This window comes from Phodopus roborovskii, unplaced genomic scaffold (assembly GCF_943737965.1).
Source record: "Phodopus roborovskii unplaced genomic scaffold, PHOROB, whole genome shotgun sequence".
In the NCBI taxonomy this organism is placed as follows: domain Eukaryota; kingdom Metazoa; phylum Chordata; class Mammalia; order Rodentia; family Cricetidae; genus Phodopus; species Phodopus roborovskii.
Window position 1 is genome coordinate 9,715,737 of NW_026126516.1, and position 16,559 is coordinate 9,732,295.

Here is a 16,559-nt window from a genome sequence, read left to right on the forward strand (position 1 = left end):
CAGTCCTTTGGAGATTGAATTACATGGATCATGTATCTGATATGCCTTGAAATGCCTGTAGGTCCCAACCCCCTTTGGAGGCATGTATCAGATATTGTGCATATCAGATATTTATATTATGGTTCATAACAGTAGCAAAATTGCAGTTCTGAAGTACAAAAATTGTTGATCAATTCAGGTCAGCCCAACACGAGAAACTGAATTAAAGAGTTACATGATTATGAATGTTGAGAACCATTGCTCTAGATATATTTAGGAATGTCTCAGGGCCCTGAGGCTGGATATATGTTGATTCTGTCAAATAATTAAGCAGTAGAAATATAATTCAACCAACTGGTACACTAGTCAAATACAAACATGAAGTGCATGAGGAGCACTTTGATATGTTGTTGTCAAAACAGTAAAGCACAGCGGGCAATAACTATAACTCTCAGGCATCCATCCGCAGTTACCATAGACATTAGATGTTCAATTCTGTATTCCTGTATGTGGGGCTATTTTAAATTTGTTTTTAAATTAAATTGTTTCTATATCTTTTGTGAAGGTAGAAGCACGCATCATTAAATTAGTGAGTGAATAAATCAATTCAGGAAACATTGCTAAAAATCAAAGCTCTGTGAAAAAGAATGTTCCAGCTTTTTGTTTTCTTTCTTTTTATCTCCTTTTCTCTATGCTCTTCCCAATGAAATCATTTGAGCTGGGGCTGGAATTCTCCATGGTGTGTGCTCAATCTTTTAGTTCTCACTGGAATCGTGAAATCAGAGTGAATAATAGGTAAAGATCTTGTATTGTTTGTCGTGGACAGGTTACTCTCTGTTTTAAAACATTCAGAAACAGGTCTAGTGCATAGTAAAAAGCCAAAAGCTGTAGATATTACATTCCAAATTGTATGTATGTATGTATGTATGTATGTATGTATGTATGTATGTATATGGCTTCAAGATGCATCACTAGTGAGTTAATGGATTACTCACCAATCACTGCAGATAAGAATGAAGAAAAATTGGTCTGCCCCCATATCAGTGATCACAGCTGCCAGTATATGAGTCTCAGATGACAAATGGCTTGTGTCTGAAACTCTTGAGCTCCAACATAAATGATGAATGCGTAAGTGAGGATCTGTGGAAGAGAGGGTCATTTTTTATTCCTTGTCTGTACTTTTCTCCCCAGAATTGTTATACCCAGGGGGCATATCTCTAGGTTAGATCTTGGGACATATGTAAGTAGTAGTTAAATTTTTCATTGTGTGGATGGCATTAAAGATTTTTCTTTGCATGAACAAATAGTGTGAAATCTCACCACATGAAATCTCTCCTCCAATTCATGTGAAGTATCAAGTAGAATCACACACGTAGAAAACAGATTTATTATTGTAGCAAACACATTGATTTGAGAATGTTTTTTAAAAGAATTGTTTAGTGATGAAATCAATAGATAATACTATTATGCACCATTTGTATGTGTTTAATTTGAAGTCCACAACCTATAAACTGACAAATAGTAATTAACACAAAGCACAAACATTTTATGTTTATCTAGTATTAAGCCATCATAAGACCAGAAATAAGGAAAGTGGACCAGGTATCTGGAACTTGGAGGTGCAACACAAAGAAGAATGGATAGTGAGACTTAGGGAACAGTGTGTGCTGTTTCAGCCTTTGCTCATTTACCGCATTCCTAAGGTGATCACACCATCTTCCGTGGTCACCAGATGACCAGTTGCCTATCTGTGTTTAGAGCTTAGAACCAATGTGTGGGCCAGGGGATAGTATTGACATGATTCAGGTGGTTTGTGCAAAGTTACTCACTGTGTTATTTAACACAGTGGCCAGTGTGGTGGGTCAGCTCAAAAGCCTTAGGTGAATACATAGAGCCCTAAAGTTCTATTACTTTCCCATCCTATGCCCAACACAGAGAAATAAATGCATAAAAATTAATGTGAAATATGATTTCATTACAAAAATGTGATCAATGAAATTAAATTATCATTAATTAGAATATTGAATTGGGTATGCTTATAAAAACCAAGGCTCATCACTGAAGGAGAATTGGTGTGAGTTTTTCTTTGTACAGGAGAAGCTTCCAGCCTCTTGCAGTGTTTTGAAGGATAATAGAGATTTCCATAATTGCTAGTGAAAAAATGATTAAATTAACAGTCAATATTAAAGTAAATATATAGATGATGAAGAGAATTTATTTGATTCCAGAGTGATACTTGTGTGTTAGACATGGAGATCCATGTGGCGGCAGATATTCACTGCTTACATACCTATTTTACCAAAAACTGACCATGGAAAAGTACAAAGAAAAAAGAGGGTGGAGTCCTCCAATTATAAACATGAGGAGCAAGGAAAATTGCCCAGGGGTATATAAACATATTATTTTCAAAAAGAAGCAAGGGTCATGTAGTCATAATTCAGTGTAAAGATGGAACAGGGTAAATTACAGATAATGTCTTGGTTAGTCTGCAGTAGTGAATACATAAAAGATAATAGGAGTAATTTATAAATTATGCTATTACAACTAAATAACTCAATGTAAGCAAGAATAGAGAAAAATGGAGGGTACATTAATGTGGTCTATACAACTTAAAAAATGCTTTCAAATGGACTAACAGATGTGTCCATGCACAGCAGTCTGCAGTGACATTGTTGTTTAGACCTGAAGAAAAGACTTGAGCTGCAAAGTCCTCCTGTAGGAGCCTGCTATCTGCATAAGTGTCATGAAATTAGATTTCCAAGCAACCCACTGTTAATATGATTCCTATGGAAGAAATGTATGCTGACTGTAATGGGAAGCAGTCTTTAATATTGTATCTGTGATTCATTAAGACTTTACAGTTTGGAGGGTAATTAACATACATTTTAATATGTTGGTGAAAAATCACTTCATATGAATCAATGATTCAAGATAGATGGAACAGAAAGGGGATCACTCTGAATGTTATGATATATTATGTTGGCCTTTGAATGCCCATTGATGAATAAAGGAATATAGAATTGGTGGGCCAGGGAAAATGGCAGCCTACTGTGTCAAGTTGGGGATACTGGCCTATGCAGGAAAAGCCCATGCACTTGACATTATCTAAAGTGAAGAGGGTGCATGCACAGAATTGACCAGAGTGAATGGAGGAAAGGTAGCTACAGTGATGCTACAATAGTACAGAGCAATGGTAGCAAATGCTAGAGAAGGAGAATTCTATGAGGACTTGAAGGATGGAAATAAGTAACCACCTTTAATACACGGTAGCAAAGAAAATGATGAGCCATGCTTCCATCAAAGTTTCAGCTTAAATGCACTGTGGATTAGAGGGCAGTCAACACTAACAAACACGCACGCACACACACACACACACACACACACACACACACACACACACACACACAAACCAAAGCAAAAAAGAAGAAGTAGGGGTCCATCAAAGAAGAAAGTATTAATATTTACACTGCATTTTCCAATTTTTAAATGCAGCATCCCTAAACGCAAAGGCAGAAAAGACACACAGTGCTTAAGATGTCAAGAGAAGAATGAAGTCAATCCACTGCCCGAGTGGGAGCCTTCATCCTATGGTAAGCTCTTCAAAACACGTATGGAGCCTATGTACAGTCCTCCAGAGTAAGGCATTGTGTAGATATAAGGAACTTACCATTGCCTGGAGGAGTAGATAATAGAATATCACAGTTCAGAGTTGACACCTGAACTGTGACCTCCCGAGTAACATACTTACCAGGGATGCACACAGAGCAAACAGCACTGACCGATGATGAGATCTGGTGGCATCTGAGTGTTTCTCCATGAAAGCCATGAGAACAGATATCTGAGGTCAGTCACAAACAATTCACCTTAAGAAAATTGTAGACCTGTCCAAAATAAAAAAAAAAAAAATCTGGGAAACACAGTAATGACTATGAGCAAAGTAAATATGGCTGACTCTAAGCAAGTACAGCAAAAAAAATTGAAATGTAAAATTTTCCATGGGAGAGAAAATCTCAGCTGGGGCTTTCGCCCAGGCATGTGAATTCATAAAAGGAGAAGAGACACTGACCTAAGTAGCATTCATAGTTGACTTCCATTGAAAGTAGTAAGAAATTTGGGAACCAGTGCAGAGAGAAATTAGGTGCAGTTCAGGACTTACAAAAGGCAGGGACAGATGGCGTACAGAGTCTCAACCTTGCCTACCCCTTTGTGCTCTGAACCCATCAGGAAGACACACCCGAATGATGGTGACAAACTGCTGATGTCTGAACCCAACTAATGTGGCACCGTGAACGCTCAGGACCCAGTGCACTGAGAGACAGCCTTGAGACCTGCCTTTTGCACCACATTCCAGGTATGTGCCTGACTATTAGGGATTATTTTTTTCCTTAGAAGAGTCCAGGATGTAATTGCTTAGTCCTTGGTTTAAGGGGAATTTGGAAGGGTCTGAGCTTAGCCCTCAACGCCCAAGAAATGCAGCCTTGCAGCACGTCAGGGAGAGAGGGGGCACCATCCACGACCGATGATGAGATCTGGTGGCGTTGAGTGATACTCGATGAACGCCTGGTATCCAGAAATCTGAGGTCATTCCCGATGAACGCCTGAATGTGCTTAGCTGTGGATGGAGGCCCATAGATATATTCCTGTCCCTTGTGGACATGTGGTTCTTGGGCTGCAGCTATTGGGTAATATTACTCATGGTCGGGAGAAGCGGACACTGTGCTCTGCCATGTCTTGGCTCAGCCTCAGGGTGACCCTCTGTGTGATCCTACTAGAACTCAAGCCCCACACTCCTTTAGAGAGAAAGCCTGTTCACAGGTGCCCTGAGAGGTAGACACTGTGTGTGAGCAGGAAGAGAAAGTCTAAATGTTTCTATTCCCTTCTCTGCCTCCTACCCAACAGTGAGGAGACCTTAGCGGTGGTGCCAGGTTGCGGAGATGGAGAGATGGAGACTTCCCGGACCACCATGGGGACTGACAGCAACGGGCCCCGATCCTCCAGTGGGCACCACAAGACAGGTAAGATGGTCTCCTCGAAAGGCTCCCGGTTAGGCACTGTGCAGTAAATAGTGAGCTCTATGCTGGCTGCAAGAGCAGGAGGTCAGGTGGCCCAGAACAGAGTAGGCTCATGGAGTGTGGCCTCCCGAGTGCTCCACACTGAACAGTGAGTGAGAGCGGATCCCGATGGCTTCAGACACAGCAGCCAGCAGGGGACCGATGATGAGATCTGGTGGCGTCTGAGTGTTTCTCCATGACAGCCATGTTAACAGATATCTGAGGTCAGGACCGGAGGAATCTCCCTTGTATAGTCTGCACTGACCTCTGGGTCGGTGGGTCCTTGGTTGAGTGACCAGGACCCATACAGGAAGGATATTAGAGTCCATTCTCCAAGGAAACATGGCTGGCAGCTAGGCAAAGAGGGTGTGAGTGGCCTGGTGCAGACATGGTCCTGAGCACTGAGAAATCTCAGCTGCGTCGTCCCCCCAGGGCTTGTAATTTGATGAGGGGACAAGACATAAGGACCCAAGTAAGCCACCACAGTTGACTTAGGATAGCACAGCCATGGTTCCTTGAAAATGGCATGTTATTAGTGATCCCCGTGCAGAGAGATATTTGGTGTGGTCTAGGAGTTGCATAGGGAATGGAGTGGTGACCTACAGGGTCTCAACCTTGTCTGTCCTTTTCTGCTCTGAACCCTCAGTGAGACTCACCCGACTGATGGTGCCAAGGTGCTGATGTCTGCACCACCACTACTGTGACACCATGAACGCCCAAAGCCCAGTGCACTGAGAGACGGCCTTGTGACCTGCCTTTTGCACCAACTTCCAGGTATGGGCCTGAATGTTATTGATTTATTTATTTATTTATTTATTTATTTATTTATTTATTTATTTTTGCCTTAGAAGAGTCCAGGATGTAATTGCTTAGTCCTTGTTTTAAGGGGAATTTGGAAGGGTTGGAACCCAGCAGAATCTCTCATTCTGAGATCTGAGCTTCGCCCTCAACGCCCAAGAAATGCAGCCTTGTAGCAGATCAGGGAGAGAGGGGGCACCATCCACGACCGATGATGAGATCTGGTGGCGTTGAGTGATACTCGATGAACGCCTGGTATCCAGAAATCTGAGGTCATTCCCGATGACCACCTGAATGTGCTTAGCTGTGGATGGAGGCCCATAGGCATATTCCTGTCCCTTGTGGACATGTGGTTCTTGGGCTGCAGCTATTGGGTAATATTACTCAGAGTCGGGAGAAGTGGACACTGTGCTCTGCCATGTCTTGGCTCAGCCTCAGGGTGTGATCCTACTAGAACTCAAGCCCCACACTCCTTTAGAGAGAAAGCCTGTTCGCAGCTTCCCTGAGAGGTAGACACTGTGTGTGAGCAGGAAGAGAAAATCTAAATGTTTCTATTCCCTTCTCTGCCTCCTACCCAACAGTGAGCAGACCTTAGCGGTGGTACAAGTTTGCTGTGATGGAGTGATGGAGAGGTGGAGAATCCACAGAATGCCATGGTGTCAGTCCAGGGCCTATGGATGCTGAGAGCAACAGACCCTGATTCTCATGTGGGCTCCAAATACTGGTACGATGGGTCTCTTTGAACGTTTCATGGTTATGCTGAGAAAGATAGTAGTGTAATATGGACATTTTCCACAATAACACATGCAAGACATGCAAAGTATGAAACATCAAATTAATTTATGCATATGTACATTGTATTTATACTTATTTTGTTGTATTAATATTATAAGTCATTACTGAGCATTTCACTATTCTAAATTTCAAATGACCATCCTTATTTCTTTAATCTTCTTAAAATGTCAATCATGAAGTTGACAAAGCATAATATAAACTCAGCTTCTTGTGTCCTAAGAGACTCTCACAGCACATATTCCCCAAACAGTTCATGATGCTCCAAACCAAAACAAAGTTCATATGAACCAATCCATCTTGTACTGTGTATAACTACAAGAAAAAGTACACTTCTGTCCACAACATGCTTGCATGTCTACATGGACCCCAACATTAGTCATAACTCCTTACCACACTATTTTTATGTGTGATGAGAATACCTGTATCTACTTTTGCATTGGGCCATCCCTTACTCTTCCTTTAAGGATAATATATGCAGTACACCTTACAGCCACACTTTCTGTTCTGAGTCTTTGACATAATTAAATTTGATTGTTTTATTAAGACATAAATTATATTATTTAGTTAAAGATTAGATATATTGCTCTCTAAATCAAAGTTGAAAGCCATGGTTGTTACCTGCCTTTAAAAGTCATTTATCTTCTTTTTGTTTGTTTCCTCCCAATGTGCTTGTGTAAGCTGGCATCAGATCCCTGTGTGTTCATTAAGTGAATCAAGGTATGTTTTGGGGTCTTGGCTGCTTTGGTAGGCATCACTTTATTTGTGCAAAGCATGAAATATAATGCTAGCAGTCCATTTTCATACTTTCATTTGGGATGACGATGGGCTTGTATACTAAGCATATATGACATGTGAGCATCGTGAATAGTACAAGTGTGCATGTTGATGTGAGCATATATATGTCAGAGAGCTATGCTCCTGTGTAGTGTGTGTATCACAAGCATTGCTAGAGATCTATTGGCTTAGGCAGTCAACAGTGTCAGTGGAGGCGAGAACAAACATTTTCTGGACCAATGATGATAGTTACCAAGGTTTGAAAGAAATGATGATTGATACCTGTCTGAAACTCTAAGGTCCAGTGTGAAAGATTAGTAAGTAAACAAGGACCCTTGAAGGAGAGCGCCTTTTTTTTAATCTTGTTCTCTCCCTTGCTCCTCAGAATGGGTGCTCTTGAGTTGATTCCTGCATTGGCCGTGGTCACTCAGGGCAATGTGAGTATTTTTTGTTTTTTGTGGTCTGGTGTTTTTTGTGTTTTTGTGGGCTTGTGTTTTTTGTGGTCTGGTGAAGGTTGGTTACAAGTGTGTAATATTGGGCTAGTGAGATGGTTCAGTGGATCAAGGCACTTGCTCAAAATCTGTTGACCTAATTTTGTGCCCCAATACCCACATGGTGGTTAAGAGAGACATTTGCCATGTGTTCAACTCTGACCTCTGTGCATGGTGATACACTCATAAACACAAATGAATATATTCAATTAAAATGAAATTTAACTGTGCTTGCACTAAGCCAAGTATTACCAATGATGATGTTGAATTGCCCTTTCTTGATAAACCCAGCCTCTTCATTGAAGAAGACAGGTTGATGTGAACTCATTCTTTATACAGGATTGATTTTTTTTTTTATACAGAACAAAAAGTCTGTTCAGCATTTGGGAGAATAATAAAATTTCCATTTTTACTAGTGAGTTAATGATTCAATCAAGAGCCAAAATGAGAGTGAATAGAGGTTACTTGATAGAGTAAGGCTGGATTGATAAGGCACACAGTGCAGGATAATGTACACCTGCCTGTCTCTGTGCTCCATCCTGCAGCCCATGTTCTTTCTGTGTTCATCTCTTCCAGAATATTCTTAACTCCCTGAATATCCATAAATACAGAAAACAGATAAGTGGATGAAACATTATTCAGTTACAAACATGAGTGTTGTGGCCAAAAAAAAAAAAAAAACAAAACAAAACAAAAGCAAAAAATAAACAAAAGAAAAAAAAGCCTCAAAAAACCAAACAAACAAAAAACACCTTAGTACATTGAATATATGTAATCCAAAGAGAAAGAGGCAGCATACAGCTGTTTGTGTACAGTGGACATAGTGTCAATAGCAGATAATATCTACTTCCTTGGTTACCTGGAAGTTGAATGATACTCATTTTATAAGACAATAGTTTAAATATTTCAATCTTATCCCAGGGTTCTCATCTTTGCTGTCTTCTCCATCAGTATTTCATTGTCCCGTCTTCCCATCCACTCTCCTCAGGATGGACCATGCAATTAGAGGCTCCACCAAGGGTCAAGAGCTTCATTTGCACCCTGCTGAGGAGGAGAGCAAGACCAGTGTGAGTTAAAACAATTTCATGTGTTGATTTAAGTGGTTTAATATAGTGCTTAAACAGAGCATAACGCAGTTAGTTGTGGTTTAATGTCGAGTTAGTAATGGCTATCTAAATACCCATGGCAGATATGGGAACTACATAAAATTGTTCATTATTAATTCAAATGTGATAACTATTGTGTGTTTTTGATATAATGGATATATTAGAGAGAATCTATGCACAGGTTAGGAATAATCAGGCTTCTAGATTTATTTTTTGGTATGGGGTGGTGTTACTAATCATAGGGTTTATATTCAAGTTATTGATAGGCAAAGTAGAAATAATTAGAGAAAAGGAGAACTAATCTTGGCTTGATGATGACCACCGGTGGCATTTGAATCATACATGATGACTATGTGTCTGAAACACCAAGATTCAACACAGAGGATATACATGGCTACAGAAACATTGATGGCAGCATTGTCAATGTTTTTTCCTCTGCTTTGCTCTGTGTTCCTTAGATTGAACTCTTCCAAGAGGATGCGTTCATCTTCAACGGTTGTCTGCTCATCATATGCTTGGGATGGTGTTGTATCTGGTCAATATTCTTGTCATGGCTTTGATGCTTTATGGAAGGTTAGTCACTGTGTGACTAAGATGAGAAATATATCCACACTAGGTCAAATGGAACAAATATTCCTGGAGTTAGTATAAAATGATATATCTGATTATGCTTAAGTGCTAAAATGAGGGTAGTTATAGAAGCAGACATACATTCACCATGGAGAAATGAATAGAGAGAAATAGACTCAGTCTTGGATTGGTGATGCCCATATTGGCATATACGAGTTATACATAGTAAGTGGGCCTCTGGGGTCCCTCACAAAGTACAATTCTCCTCTTGTATATACACTCCCTGATGTTCTTATAATTGGATTAGTGTATGAATCAATAAATATATAAATAAAAATAAATGATTGTGGTCCAATTATAGAACTACATGATGAATAAGAAATACTTCTTAGATCATATAGGAATCTTACATATCTGCTTGAGCAAATCGTGAAAGTTATAATATAAAGCAGATTTGGTGATTTGCTTAGCAGAACTCAATGTGACTGAAAAAATTTAGCATGACACCAAGGATGGCCATTCCATGCCAATGAGAGCGTCAGAAGGGAATAAAAGTTGTCAATTATTTGTGAAAGACTGTTGATAATTAATTAAGGTTAGAATAATTCCACATGAATTAAGAATGAGAAAGGTTTTGTAGGGTTATCTGAATAATAGATACATTGTTATTAGTTCATTATTGAACTAATTAAACAACACTAATGGAGTGATTGGAAAAAAAAGAAGCACTCATGATTGATAATGATCCCTGGTGGCACATGAGTCACATGGATGACTACATTTCTGGAACTCTAAGATCTACTGAAGAAGAAATATAATCTATTCCCTTCTTTTCAAGTGCTCCTTCAGGACTGTAGAATATATTCATTTTCTCTGACATTATAAATTCCATTCTGTTTTTATAATTGTGTCAATATGAGAATACATCAGTCTCATAAATAAGTAGAAATAAAAATTATTGACTAATTCTCATATGAGACCCAAGAAATAGATCAGTATGTACAGAATGCATGATGCCCCCTTAACAAAAAAAATTTTTGCTAATGATGATGTGAACAGATAAATTATAGACAATGTTCATATGCAGAGCAAGGTTGAAATTTTCATCTTTTACAGAGTTAAGATTGAATGTATTCCTTAAATGGCCAGTAGGAAATGAAGAGTACAGATCATTACTAGGAAAGTAGAAAAAGACAGAAAACAAAAACAAAACAAAAAACCCAATTAATTTTATTATTTTCTCTGCTCTGTAGTCCTCAGAATGCACATATTGTGTGACTGGAGTATCTCCCATGGCTAGAGGCACTTTCTGCACTGCACTGAGGAGTGTGCACCATCATGATTGATCCTCCAGTATTAGCTTGTTTTGAATGAGTTTTTTAAAAGAAAATGCAAGCATAGTGGAGCATGCCTTTAATCCCAGTATTCCATAGGTAGAGGCCAATGGGTCTCTTGATTTCAAGGCCAACCTGGTCTGTAAAGCCAATTCAAGACAGAAAAACCCTGTCTTGAAACCATTCTCCCTCCAAAAGGACCTTCAATTTCAATACATCATTAGTGATGCCCAACTGTATTCCACTGAATGATCAGGGATGGATATTAAGTCATCTATTGATTATACATTCATAAATCTCTGAATGAATTTCTGCTAATGTAAAAATGTTCTCAGTACAGATTAGGAATATCAGGTGTGTTCTTGACATTTTATTTCTAACATATCAGTACATCTATAAATAGACAAGGTAAAAATCTGTGAAATAGGTGGCCAACCTTGGATCAGTGTTGACTGCTGGTAAAATATCAATTAGTACAATGAAATTAGCAAAATCCAAAGAAAGAGTCACTACTCATACCTCTAATGCTATATGGACAATATGATTGAGAGTATTCTAATTGTTGCAGTATCTAGTTTGAAATTATTTATCTTCTTAAAGCAATGACTCCAACTACTGATTGATTGAGTCAAAAAGCTGCAAAGCAAGGATGAGTAGTGAGGGTGTCTTACTTTTGTCATATTCTGTGGGCTGTATGTCCCCGAGTGTAGGAACTATGTGACTTGATGGAGGCATCTGCCGTGGTCTAGGGCTCTGCCTTTCCCCGAGAAGAAGTACATTTTGGATGTGAGTTGAAGCCAACATTCTTTTCTTTGAGTAATTCGCTTAAGATAACCATTGTATTATTACAAAGTGTGTAATATACCCAACAGTGGCCAACCTTATGCCAGCAGCCAGTAGGGGTTAATACAAAGTAGTCTGGATAAGGCAGATATGAAACATGGAAGATAATTGACAAAATTGTCACAGCAATGTTGCAGTAGCTCTTTACGTAAATTAGGAGTAGGACCGCTCTTCTCCATCTCATGAAATTCATAGAGATGACATTGGTAATGAGAAGATGCCTTACCTAACAGACTGGAGATGAATTGAAAAATATAGGCCAGTCCTTGATCAATAATAGCCATTGTGTGGTAGAATTCTTAGATCCATCCCCAGAGATTAAAAATGCATTCTTTGTTTCAAATTATCTTCTTGATGATTGTCAGGAAATAGAACACATCACATTTTATAGTTTGTGTTTATGCATTTTTATTCCACTCTTTATGATTGGGCCAGTGAGAGAACTAATGAATTATGAATGTCAAAATTGAAGATATATGATGAAGCAAAAATACCATTAGTAGATTTTTTTAAACTAGTATGTGCTTGCATATCTACCACCTCTTTGGTTCTGATGACACCAATAATATATAGAAGTTTTCTACTTCTCGGCTAAAGGGAAGTTCAAAATTCTTCACTCTTCTTCCTATTGAAAGTGAAATAACTGCATTTTTCAGTTAATGGTTGTTTAATAATGATTGATAATAAAAGCTGAAAAGCAATGCTCAGTGGAGAGGGAAAACAGCATTTCCTTTGTCACAGCTCCTGTTCTTTGCCTCTTAGCACAGGTGAATGGAAGGAGATTTCCTTCTTCCTACCTGGAGGTGTAGCTTATAAAGATGTATTCAAATACGATATTTATATCAATATTACTTTATGCCGTTATTACCGGCAGAAAGCCATGTGTTGCTAGTGAGTAATGAACAGGAGGCCTTCCACTGAGTAGTGTGAAGTTGAGGCAGAGTTTCGAGAATTAGCTGGTAACTCATTATAGCAAAGGACAATTATCCAATAGGATGTCTCTTGCCTTTCTGTGAGCCATACTCCTTAAAAGTTGCCAATGGTGAATTAGTGAGTGAATAAGTAAACAGAGAAGCAATGAAAAGAGACCATGTAATTCCTGTCTTTTTCAGAGCTCTTTCTGTCATCTGAAAGAGAAATGGGTACATGTCTGGAGCTGAGGTCTACCATAGAAGAAATACACCCCCACCTTGAAGTGACAGTGTAGATGGAGATCAGGAAATTATGCATGTTTCATTTTTCCTTTCGTTAAAATGCATTTTCAAGTAGTTTAAGGAACGACCCCATAATCAAATAGATAGCAATGAATAGAAATGGGCCTTTTCAACTATAAGAATATCTTGCAAGTCAAGAAGACATTTCTATGTCCTGAAAACACTGTTCTGCATCATGTAGAAGACCGACAATAGAGTCTGTGTCTGTTGCATGGCGGATACTGTTTGTTTACATATGAGAAATCAAATAAAAGCACCCCAGATTGTCTAAATGATTGACTAATGAAAGATTGAACACAAAACCAATGCAGATGAAGTCTCATTCTAGCCGATGACCTTCGTCTTTGTATCCCTGAAAGAACAAAGTTATGCTGAGGCATTCTTCCTTGGTCAGGTCTGTGGCTGCGTCTATGTGATAGGTGTGTGGAGGGCCCTTTGCATAGTGACAATTGAAATTATTTTCTTGATTTTTTTTTAAAGCCATTCACACATAAAATAAAAGTTTTAATGTGTGACTTATTATCATTTAGAACACACTTTGACTCAATTGTGAAAATGGGCTTAATAGAAAAGATTTTTACCCTGACTCATCTGTGTATGCATGCAACATTCAGGTTAATTTTTTTCCTTTTGTTTTATTTTTCATTTAAATATAGTTTAATAGTCTTATATATCAAACCCTGTTTCCTCTTCATCCCTCCCTCCCAACATTAATTAAGGATAGAGGTATTATTCTGGGTAGTAATTCCACAGAAGGGTTTTAGAACAGTTCAGGGATTACAAGTTTTGGTGATTCTTACATGATTATTGGTAGTGAGCTTCTTGATATTGATGCATGGTTAATCAAAACTTGTAAACATGAATGAATAACACAACCTCTAATGGTGCTGGTGCTGGTAGTGTAGGACTTGTGGACCATTAAGACTATCTGGAACATGGACTTCCAACATAATAGGAATCTATTCTCTCTGTTGGGGAAAAAACTGTAGAAAGATCTTGAACTATTTTGAGCTTATGTTTAGGTTGACTTGAAATGAGTCCATCAAAATCAACAAATAGAATGAAGTCCAACTCATAGCTGATGTGTGAAAGGAAGACTACTGATAGGCTGTGGGAGGGATGATTAATGGACCAATAGGCTTTGCTCTGTTTCCAAGAGTCAGTAGTATCTGATGGCTATGACCCTGGGTTCATCATTAGTTCAGAACTCACTTTACCATAAGACAAACCCCCATCATTACCATGATTGACCACTAAGGGCCCTTTCAATGTCATCACGAAGTTACACAGTCTGTGTCACCTTGGCAATGAGCAATGTGCCTTTGGCTACATTATTTTTGCTACTGTCTTAAATGTGTAAAAACAGCGAGTTTATCATCTGAAAGAATAAAATACTAAGGATAGAAATCAATACACTAAAACAGAAAAATTGCACACAGTAACAGTGATTTATCTAGTTTTCTCTTATTTTAAAATTTTTCAATATTTTGTTAATACTCTGAGTATTTGATGCTTTTTAAGTTCTATTATCAGATATGTGTACTGTATTTATGTCATCCCCCCGACACACACACAGCTAGAGGCAAATTATATTTCTGTTCTACAGGACACTCTACCATAGCTGATCTCTTCCTAATCATGAAGATCTCTGTCTTTGCCCTCTGGGGAGAGAGAATATTATGAAATGTAAGTAATGAAGTTCTCAGTTTGGGCCATTATCTCATGGTTTCTATTGTGTGATTACAGAAGGTAACTGAGAGTCAGTAAGCCTTATATGGTCTTTCATGATCCCACTATAAATCCACACTAGTTAAATTAATGCAAATGAAGGACCAGAACAAAGCATCTTACATTGTGCTTGTTCACTAAAGGCGTGACCTGACGTGCGAATGGGCTGATGATGTTACGGGAAGGCATCTGAGAAAACTCCATGATTTCAATGAGCCTCTGAAGTCCATCGCATGCTAGAATTAGTGGGGAATGGGAGATCCTAAAGTTTTAGGCGTTGATGAGAGCTCACAGACATTGATTTTTGCAGAGACTGAATAAATGTCTCAGTCGATAAAAATACTCGTGATGAAGGAAAATGAGCTCAGTATGTGGGCCAATTTTAAAGTAAGAATTATTCAGTTCTGAAATGTCTTGGTCCATTCAGTTTGAAATGCTAAAGGTTCCTTGGTATTTAATTCATTGTGGATCAAAAGTTAAGCAAATAGAGGAAGGTTCATTAAATGAATGACTTCAAAGTGTAGGCCGACACTGAAGCCATGCCATGCTTCTCTCTGTCACTTTGCACTCAGTAGAATGGATGCACATTGGCTCCTTTCATCACTGCTTCGGGACAAAGGATCCAACACTGACTGTGTGATCAAGAGCAGCGTAGATCTGGGTGAGTAACAGACGTCCTGTTCTCGCTTACTCATTTTCTTACAGATGGTCACTGTCTGTTTACAATTGACATTGTGAGCCAAATAGTCAGAGAAGACCACACGTATACTAGTGGTCAGGTGATGCTGTCTGCACAAATGACACCTACACACAGTAGGCTTGGAGTACATTCCAGAACAGGATCACAGGCATACTCTCATTGCAGGCAGTGAAGTAGAACTAAGTACAATGTCCACCCAGTACCCATCCTGAAAGCTATACTAACAGGACGGGTTGCTTAAGTAGGGCCATCTAGTGTGCTCTGCTAAACAAGTCTATAGAGAACGGTAGCAGATCAATTCCCCCTAATTTGGCTGTAAATTCTTTTCTTTTGACATTCTTGTTGAAAAAAAAAAAACCCAGAAACTTTAAATGATCAACTTTCTTTTCTTTTAAATCCATTTAAACAAAAAGATTTTGTGTATAAGGGAGCCCAAAACGCATGTTAAATATGCATTCTTTTTAAGTTAGTTTTTGGTTTTTGTCTTCTTCTGTTATTTAATGATGAGTTCTTGTAGACCTGTTGTTACCTTTATTTAGTAACCCAATCTTTTAAGAAATAGATTGGGCTGGACCAGTCACAGGCTAGTGATTATAATGTTGTTATGAGTACTATGGTTATAGTTCTTAGTTACTGACATCTACAAAAGGAACTCTTTAGTCTCTCTTGCTTTGTTTTTTATAGAACATGGTGCATACAGCTACTTTGTATGTACCAATAAGGTAGGTGTGTGTGTGTGTGCGCGTGCATATATATCTATCAGAGGCACAAATTCTAGTGAGCTTATGTGTGTGCAGGTTTGTTAGGAAATTCTAATGCTCCATGATCTTTATTTTCTGATACTTAATATCTGCTGAAATAATTATTACAAAAGTATCAATTTCTACCCAATGCTATTGGCTTTCATCCTTGTCAGACCTAGTGTTATGGAGCGTATATAGGAGCCTGATCCTATGGGATTAGTAACTCTATGGGATTAGGTAACACCAGTGCACCCACAGTGTAACAGGACAAAAGTCCAAGTGTGGTCCAGAAATACTGGTGCATGGGAAGTGTGTGAGTAAATACATTAATGAGCAAGCCAGCATGGAATGAGTGAGTGATGAAAGATGCCACCAGTGAGTGAATGAATGGAACATAAACTCAGCAGTGAGTCACTCTAGGTCAAGTGAATGT

At 38.7% G+C, this 16,559-nt stretch overlaps 7 non-coding genes across 7 annotated transcripts; all 7 read left to right on the forward strand.

The window, feature by feature from the left end:
* The first annotated feature begins 3,753 nt into the window (after window positions 1-3,753).
* LOC127231225 (small nucleolar RNA SNORD113/SNORD114 family) lies at window positions 3,754-3,828 on the forward strand. Its single transcript, XR_007835271.1, has one exon. It is a non-coding gene; the product is annotated as a small nucleolar RNA SNORD113/SNORD114 family (small nucleolar RNA).
* A 663-nt stretch (window positions 3,829-4,491) lies between these two features.
* LOC127231223 (small nucleolar RNA SNORD113/SNORD114 family) lies at window positions 4,492-4,565 on the forward strand. The gene has a single exon (XR_007835269.1). It is a non-coding gene; the product is annotated as a small nucleolar RNA SNORD113/SNORD114 family (small nucleolar RNA).
* Window positions 4,566-5,185: 620 nt separating this feature from the next.
* On the forward strand, window positions 5,186-5,260 carry LOC127231228 (small nucleolar RNA SNORD113/SNORD114 family). Its single transcript, XR_007835273.1, has one exon. It is a non-coding gene; the product is annotated as a small nucleolar RNA SNORD113/SNORD114 family (small nucleolar RNA).
* A 772-nt stretch (window positions 5,261-6,032) lies between these two features.
* LOC127231224 (small nucleolar RNA SNORD113/SNORD114 family) lies at window positions 6,033-6,106 on the forward strand. The gene has a single exon (XR_007835270.1). It is a non-coding gene; the product is annotated as a small nucleolar RNA SNORD113/SNORD114 family (small nucleolar RNA).
* Window positions 6,107-7,629: 1,523 nt separating this feature from the next.
* On the forward strand, window positions 7,630-7,702 carry LOC127231230 (small nucleolar RNA SNORD113/SNORD114 family). The gene has a single exon (XR_007835275.1). It is a non-coding gene; the product is annotated as a small nucleolar RNA SNORD113/SNORD114 family (small nucleolar RNA).
* Window positions 7,703-9,298: 1,596 nt separating this feature from the next.
* On the forward strand, window positions 9,299-9,370 carry LOC127231220 (small nucleolar RNA SNORD113/SNORD114 family). Its single transcript, XR_007835267.1, has one exon. It is a non-coding gene; the product is annotated as a small nucleolar RNA SNORD113/SNORD114 family (small nucleolar RNA).
* Window positions 9,371-10,295: 925 nt separating this feature from the next.
* Window positions 10,296-10,366, forward strand: LOC127231227 (small nucleolar RNA SNORD113/SNORD114 family). The gene has a single exon (XR_007835272.1). It is a non-coding gene; the product is annotated as a small nucleolar RNA SNORD113/SNORD114 family (small nucleolar RNA).
* The last annotated feature ends 6,193 nt before the right edge of the window (window positions 10,367-16,559 follow it).